At 48.4% G+C, this 8,140-nt stretch overlaps 1 pseudogene; it reads left to right on the plus strand.

The window, feature by feature from the left end:
* The first annotated feature begins 832 nt into the window (after nt 1–832).
* Nucleotides 833–6,194, plus strand: LOC100586356 (annotated as a pseudogene).
* Nucleotides 6,195–8,140: the final 1,946 nt, after the last annotated feature.

An 8,140-nucleotide genomic window follows, 5' to 3' on the forward strand; every position in this document is an offset into this window, starting at 1 on the left:
CAATCCAAGTCAAGTCAAAAACAAGAACCAAAGCGCCGACACAGGCACGCCGTGGGTGACCAGGCCACGCGTCCACTCACATGGAGTGGGCAAGTTCCAAAGACCAGTCTTACCGAGTTTCAGACGTCCAGACGAGATGTTCAGTGCCAGTTCCTTGCCGGTGTTCAGCCACTGCGTTGATCCTCCACGGGGGCCTGCCACGGGCTGCTCTGACGAGGCGTTCCACCGGGGCAATTGCCTACCCGGGAACGCTCTCAGGATCCGTGTTGCTGGTGCTGGTCGAAGTTCCCCGCAGGGATGCTCCACAGGGCAGGCCTAAGCGGCCTAAAGGGCTGCCTCAACCGTCCGCTAATCACCTCGTTTCCCAGTCTGGGAACCGAGAAATGTAACAGGACGAGCCGCTGACAAAACTCCTCAGACACCGGATTAAAGACGTAAGAGGTTTTCTTATTCGGCCGGGAGCATTGGCCGACTGGCGTCTTAAGAGCCGAGCTCCCGGAAGACAGAGTTCCTGGCCCTTTTAAGGGCTTTCAACTCTAAGTGGTTCCACGTGAAAGGGTCGTGATGGATTGAGAGCACCTGTGGTTAGAGTGGGGGGCGGGGCTTAAACTTTTAACCTCAAGCCGGGTCATTAGTGGCACCAGCTGGTCTTGCCACTGACTTCATTCCTGTTGTTTTTCAACTTTTACCTCCTCCTCCTCTTCAGAGACAGGAGACAGTAAGAGAAATGGCTTCTCTCCTCACCACCTCACACCCATTAGGGTGGCTGCTATTAAAAAAAAAAAAGTGTTGGTGAAGCTGTGAAGAAATTCAAGCACTTGCAGGGCCGTGCATGGCGGCTGACACTGGTAATTCCAGAACTTTGGGAGGTCAAGACGGGAAATGACTTGAGCCCGAGAGTTTGAGACCAGCCTGGGCAACACAGCAAGACTCCATCTCTACAAAAAAAATACGAAAATTAGCCGGGCATAGGCCAGGCGCGGTGGCTCATGCTTGTAATCCCAGCACTTTGGGAGGCCGAGGTGGGCGGATCACGAGGTCAGGAGATCGAGACCACGGTGAAACCCCGTCTCTACTAAAAATACAAAAAATTGGCCGGGCGTGGTGGCAGGCGCCTGTAGTCCCAGCTACTCGGGAGGCTGAGGTGGGAGGATCGCTTGAGCCTTTGAGGTGGAGGTGGCCCCACTGCACTCCAGCCTGAGGGACAGAGCCAGACCCCGTCTCAAAATAAACAAACAAAAACTCATTTGCATGGTGTTGGTGAGAATATAAAATGGTACAGCTGCTTGGGGAAATACTATGAGATTTCCTCACAAAAGCAAAAAAAAAGAATAACCAAATGGTCCAGGAATTCTTCTAGGCATATACGCAAAAGAATTCAAAGCAGGGTCTCTAAGAAATATTTTCATACCTGTGTTCCTAGCAGCATTATTCACAATCACTGAAACAGAAGCAACCCAAGGGTCCACCCACAGGTGAACGGACAAGCAAAATGTGGCATATATGAACCACGGAATATTATTCAGCCTTAAAAACAAACACAATTCTGGCCGGACACTGTGGCTCACGCCTGTAATCCCAACACTTTGGGAGGCCGAGGCGGGCGGATCACGAGGTCAGGAGATCAAGACCATCCTGGCTAACACGGTGAAACCCCGTCTCTACTAAAAATACAAAAAAATTAGCCGGGCGTGGTAGCGGGCGCCTGTAGTCCCAACTATTCCAGAGGCTGAGGCAGGAGAATGGCGTGAACCCGGGAGGCGGAGCTTGCAGTGAGCCGAGATCTCGCCACTGCACTCCAGCCTGGGTGACAGAGCGAGACTCCGTCTAAAAAAAAAAAAAAAAAAGGAACACAATTCTGACACATGCTACAGGGCAGACAGATCTTAAGGACATTGTGCTAAGCGACACAAGCCAGTCACATAAAGGCAAATGCTTTAGGATTCCACTTAGCTGAGGGGCCTAGAGCAGTCCAATTCATAGTGACAGAGCGGAAAGGTGGTTGTAGGAGCTGGAAAGGGATCGTGGGAGGTTGTTGCTTAATGAGTGTACAGCTTCAGCTTTACAAGGTGGAAAGAGTTCTGAAGATGCTTGGTAGCAATGGCCACACAGTATTATAAATGTACTTAACACAACTAAGCTCTACATTTAAAAAGGGTTAAGATGGTAAATTTTATATTATGTCTATTTTACCACAATTGTTTGTTTGTTTGAGAAGGAGTCTTGCTCTGTCATCCAGACTGGAGTGCAGTGGCATGATCTCAGCTCACTGCAACCTCCACCTCCCGGGTTCAAACAATTCTCCTGCCTCAGTCTCCCGGCTTGCTGGGATTACAGGTGCGCGTCACCACGCCAGGCTAATTTTTGTATTTTTAGTAGAGACGGGGTTTCACCATATGTTGGCCAGGCTGGTCTCTAACTCCTGACCTCAAATGATTCGCCCACCTCGGCCTCTCAAAGTGCTGGGATTACAGGCATGAGCCACCATGCCCGGCCTATTTTACCACAGTTTTCAAAATGGGAAGAAGATAAAAGCTTCTATTCATCAAAAGATGCCAGGAAGAAAAGGAAAAGGCAAGTTAGAAAGTGGAATAAATTCTTTGTAATATTTGTAACCAAAAATAGCCATTTTCAGTCATTTCCATTTTATTATTTAAAGAAATTTTATGAAGAAGCGAGAAGAAAGATCATTAACACAATGGGAAAAATAGACAAGAGGCCTGACCCAGCACTTCACCAAAGAGTGTATTTAGCCATTCTGGTGGGGGGAGAGAGGGGGAAACAGGTGAAGAGGAAGGGCTGGCTGGGGTGAGGGGATGGGGGGAAACAGGTGAGGAGGAAGGGCTGGCCAGGGTGGGGGGAGCGGGGGGAACAGGTGAAGAGGAAGGGCTGGCCAGGAAGCAGGGACGGTGGGTGGGCTGTGCAGTCGGAGGGGCAGAATACACCAGAGAGCAGGCATCCTCGCCCTGTCAGGGACTGTGCCATCCGGGCCTGTCCTGCCTGGCCGCAGGTGCCCTGCATAAGGCCGCTCCACACGCCCCAGACGATTTTATAGCCAATGGATAGAGTGGGGAAAATATGGAACGACTTCAAATACAGGTGTCAGAATCACTTCTGTCACGAGGGAGGAAGCCATAGGAAAAATATAGACATGAACGCCAAGGGTGGTTTGTCTGTCAAAGAGAAAAGCATCCACATAGGGAACCTCATCTCAGCCACAAAGCAGTCCCTTAAGAGAAAAAACATTTTCCCTTACAACTGGGATTAAGCCCTTCCGAGAATTCTTCAAGGAGATGCCAAAATGGTACCACCAAAATCTCTCAGACTGTTGAAATAAGCACTGAAAAGGACAATGATTCTGTGTCACCCCAGGAACAAGACTTCATGAAGAGATTCCTACTCTCCACATGGTCCATAGGTGGGAGGAACAAACATTCCTGTTCCACAAAGACCCAGAGTTCATTGGACAGATAAAATGTTTAGTAGAGGTCAGCGTGGTGGCTCACACCTGTAATCCCAGCACTTCGCAAGGCCGGGTGGGGAGGATCGCTTGAGCTCAGGAGTTCAAGACCGGCCTGAGCAACATAGTGAGATGCCGTCTGCAAAAATACAAAAATTAGGCCAGGCACGGTGGTTCACGCCTGTAATGCCAGCACTTTGGGAGGCAAAGGCGGGTGGATCACCTGAGGTCGAGAGTTCGAGACCAACCTGACCAACATGGAGAAACACCGTCTCTACTAAAAATATAAAATTAGCTGGGTGTGGTGGCGCATGCCTATAATCCCAGCTACTCGGGAGGCTGAGGCAGGAGAATCGCTTGAACCCAGGAGGCGGAGATTGCAGTGAGCTGAGATCACGCCATTGCATTCCAGCCTGGGCAACAAGAGTGAAACTCTGTCTCAAAAAAAAGAAAAAAAAATTAGCTGGGCATGGTGGGTGCATACCTGTAGTCCTAGCTACTTGGGAGGTTGAGGCAGGAGGATAGCTTGAGCCCAGAAGCGGAGGTTGCAGTGAGCTCAGGTTTAGCCCCAAAATGGCATCTGACTAAACAGCATACAGCTCCTGTGAACCCACATTCAACATTTCTGACACATTTGATCCATCTTTGGTTTCTACAGAAGACAAAGAAGATAGACTTAGAGAGAGAATATGGCTTGGTATTGAAGAAGGGGTAGATACCCCTCGCAATGTACAAATCAATACATTTGAAGCTACTGCACAAGGTAATCCTTTAAATAAACTGGGACCAAGGTTAGCTTCTGGAATTGCTGAAATAAGTGGGGACAGTTCTGCAATTCCACAAGCTGACTGTGACTCAGAAGAGAATACAAGCGCCCTGTGTTTGCAGTCACGCAGGCAGAAGCAGCATCAGTATCTGGAGACAGCCCTGCCCATGTTAGCAGACGGGGAGCTTGGAAAGTCCACACACAAACTGATGGCACACACCGCCTCGTGCCCGATTTGCTTCAGATTACAGGGAATCGCTGTGACGGGGGAGCGAGGGAACGTTAGGAAGCAGAAGCCCTTCTGGAAGGGCAACTCGAAGGCCCTTTTTTGCTCAGGGACTCTGTGCAAGAGGACACCTCCCCTCTGTAAGCTTCCGCCGCTGCACCGGGTCCCTGCATGCACAGATCGTGCGGTGGAATCACAGCTTGTGTTTTGATGGCCATGGCCCATGCGTATTTCACTCCTCCGCTGTAACAGGTCTTTTTTTATTTTTATTTTTGTTGTTGTTGCTGTTGTTTCTTTTTGTTATTGTTTTTGTTTTTGAGAGGGAGTCTCCCTCTGTCACCTAGGCTGGAGTGCAGTGGCGTGATCTTGGCTCACTGCAACCTCCGCCTCCTGTAATAGATCTTTTAGAACATGATCAAAATCCCAGTTCCTGCTTGTTTTTGTTTGTGACAGAGTCTCACTCTGTCACTCAGGCTGGAGTGCAATAGCATGATCTCTGCTCAGTGCAACCTCCACCTCCCAGGTTCAAGTGATTCTCCTGCCTCAGCCTCCCGACTAGCTGGGACTACAGGCATGTGCCACCACGCCCAGTTAATTTTTTTTTTTTTTTTTTTTTTAGTAGAGACAGGGTTTCACCATGTTGGCCAGGCTGGTCTCAAGCTCCTGACCTCAGGCGATCTGCCTGCCTCAGCCTCCCAAAGTGCTGGGATGACAGACGTGAGCAACTGCGTCCGGCCTCATTCACGTTTTTTGAACCACTGCTTACTGTATCTCTAAAGAGGACCTTTCCTTTCAGCCTGCGGCATCTGTCTGCAGGAGTCTGCAGGTGCACTGCGTATGATGCAGACATTGGGCTCCCTTTACCATCAACGTGGCAGAATTTTTTAAAGGACTATCATTATAGGCCAGGCACGGTGGCTCATGCCTGTAATCCCAGCACTTTGGGAGGCCAAGGCAGGCGGATCACAAGGTCAGGAGTTCGAGACCAGCCTGAGCAACATGGTGAAACCCCATCTCTACTAAAAATACAAAAAATTAGCTGGGTGTGGTGGCGCGGGCCTGTAATCCCAGCTACTCAGGAGGCTGAGGCAGGAGAATTGCTTGAACCCGGGAGGCGGAGGTTGCAGTGAGCCGAGATCGCTGCCGCTGCACTCCAGCCCAGGTCACGGAGCGAGACCCTGTCTTGAGAAAAATAAAAGGGGGTATCATTATAAACAAAAAGTCAGGGTTTGCTGATTAGAAACAGAACCCGTCAGGGCAAAGCAAACTCTCCTGTCCCCAAAGGGTGTTAACTCAGTTCACTTTTGTGTGCATCAGACAGTGCCCCAGAGCAAGCACACACATCACTGCTGGGTTTTTCCATGCCATCTTCGACCTAAGTGCTGGTATCTGTTAGATGCGACCTGCTGTTATTTATCCAGATGAACGTGGTGCCTGGTGGAGCAACAGGAGACACCGCTCCAGGTGTTCAGTAAGCCCACCAAAACATGTGGCGGACAGTTTGGTTTGTAATGGCTGTAGTCATTGAGTGAGGCAGGTCGGGGCATCTGCTCTGAAGAATTCAATTGCTTACTGAAGAACAAATAATTATTATTGGATGAGTATTGCAACCGTCTAATGCCTAAAATTATTTTTTCTAAGAGTTTTTCTATCATCTTCCAAAAGTAGTAACGTTTGAAGTTACTATAAGTCAAGCTTTAGAAGTCAAAAAAAAAAAAAAAATGAAAGACTGCCTTCCTTTTAGGAAAAGAAATGCAATTTTCGGCCGGGCGCGGTGGCTCACGCTTGTAATCCCAGCACTTTGGGAGGCCGAGGCGGGCGGATCACGAGGTCAGGAGATCGAGACCACGGTGAAACCCTGTCTCTACTAAAAATACAAAAAATTAGCCGGGCGTGGTGGCGGGCGCCTGTAGTCCCAGCTACACGGAGAGGCTGAGGCAGGAGAATGGCGTGAACCCGGGAGGCGGAGCTTGCAGTGAGCCGAGATTGTGCCACTGCACTCCAGCCTGGGCGACAGAGCGAGACTCCGTCTCAAAAAAAAAAAAAAAAAAAAAAAAAATGCAATTTTCTGGCCACAAGGGCATAGTGCAGTTCACTTAAGCGTTGATGTATTTTATAGTCAGATTCTTTATCTCTTCTCCAAAAGGTACTGTTAGGTAAACCAGCTTTTCTAAATCGTCATTCTTAAAATTTCAGAGTTTTTTTTTTTTGAGATGGAGTCTCGCTCTGTCACGCAGGGTGGAGTGCAGTGGCGCGATCTCGGCTTACTGCAAGCTCTGCCTCCCGGGTTCACGCCATTCTCCTGCCTCAGCCTCCAGAGTAGCTGGGACTACAGGCGCCCGCGACCATGCCCGGCTAATGTTTTCTATTTTTTACTAGAGATGGAGTTTCACCGTGTTAGCCAGAATGGTCTCGATCTCCTGACCTCATGATCCACCCGCCTCGGCCTCCCAAAGTGCTGGGATTACAGGCATGAGCCACCGCGCCTGGCCTCAGACTTATAAAGTTAGTAGTAGAATTTCATCTAAAGGTCCTAGATATTAATATTTTTAATGAGTGTTTTAACTTAAAACAGGTATGTGGAATCGCTTCTGCAATATAGTCTTTTTTCTTTTTTTTTTCTTTTTTTCTTTTCTTTTTTTTTTTTTTGAGATGGACTCTCGTTCTGTCACCCAGGCAGGAGTGCAGTAGCATGATCTCAGCTTACTGCAAGCTTCACCTTCCAGGTTCAAGCAATCCTCGTGCCTCAGCCTCCCAAGTAGCTGGGATTACAGGCACCTACCACCACACCGGGCTAATTTTTGTACTCTTAGTAGAAATGGAGTTTCACCATGTTGGCCAGGCTGGTCTCGAACTCCTGACCTCAAGTGCCTTGGCCTCCCAAAGTGCTGGGATTACAAGCATAAGCCACCGTGCCCGGCCTCTGCAATATAGTCTGGCACGTAATTTTTTAAAGTTGATGTGCAGTCTAATTATTGTTTCTTGAAAGTTGGATCTTTCCCTATGCCCATGATTTCATGAACTATGAAGAACATGAGACTAGAAGATGCCCATCGAGTCAGACAATAATAACTGCAATAGTTGCTGATGTTGAGTTTATTGTTAAACTGTAATTAATAATTTGGATAGCAGTAGTTACCTCTTTGTTGTAAATTCTCATAGCTGAGGCAGGGCACAGTGGCTCATGCCTATAATCCCAGCACTTTGGGAGGCTGAGGCGGGTGGATCACGAGGTCGGGAGATCAAGACCATCCTGGCTAACACAGTGAAACCCTGTATCTACTAAAAATGCAAAAAAATTAGCCAGGCACGGTGGTGGGCGCCTGTAGTCCCAGCTACTCGGGAGGCTGAGGCAGGAGAATGGTGCGAACCCAGGAGGCGGAGCTTGCAGTGAGCCGAGATCGCACCACTGCACTCCGGCCTGGGCGACAGAGCAAGACTCCGTCTCAAAAATAAAAAAAAAACTCTCATAGCTGAACTGCTTAAGTATAAGGTATCGAATTTCAGGGCAGTTCATTCTTAATGGAAAATCTGAAACCTAAATTGCAAATTTAAAAGGTGCTGTACAACCATTGTATCTGTAAACAACTTTACTTAGCAACTTTTTGTCACTTAGAATACTAAGTAATACGACTTTACTTAGCAACTTTTTGTCACTTGGAATACTATTAATACTATTTGAGTGGGC

The sequence above is a fragment of the Nomascus leucogenys genome, chromosome 8, assembly GCF_006542625.1.
Source record: "Nomascus leucogenys isolate Asia chromosome 8, Asia_NLE_v1, whole genome shotgun sequence".
Lineage (NCBI taxonomy): Eukaryota > Metazoa > Chordata > Mammalia > Primates > Hylobatidae > Nomascus > Nomascus leucogenys.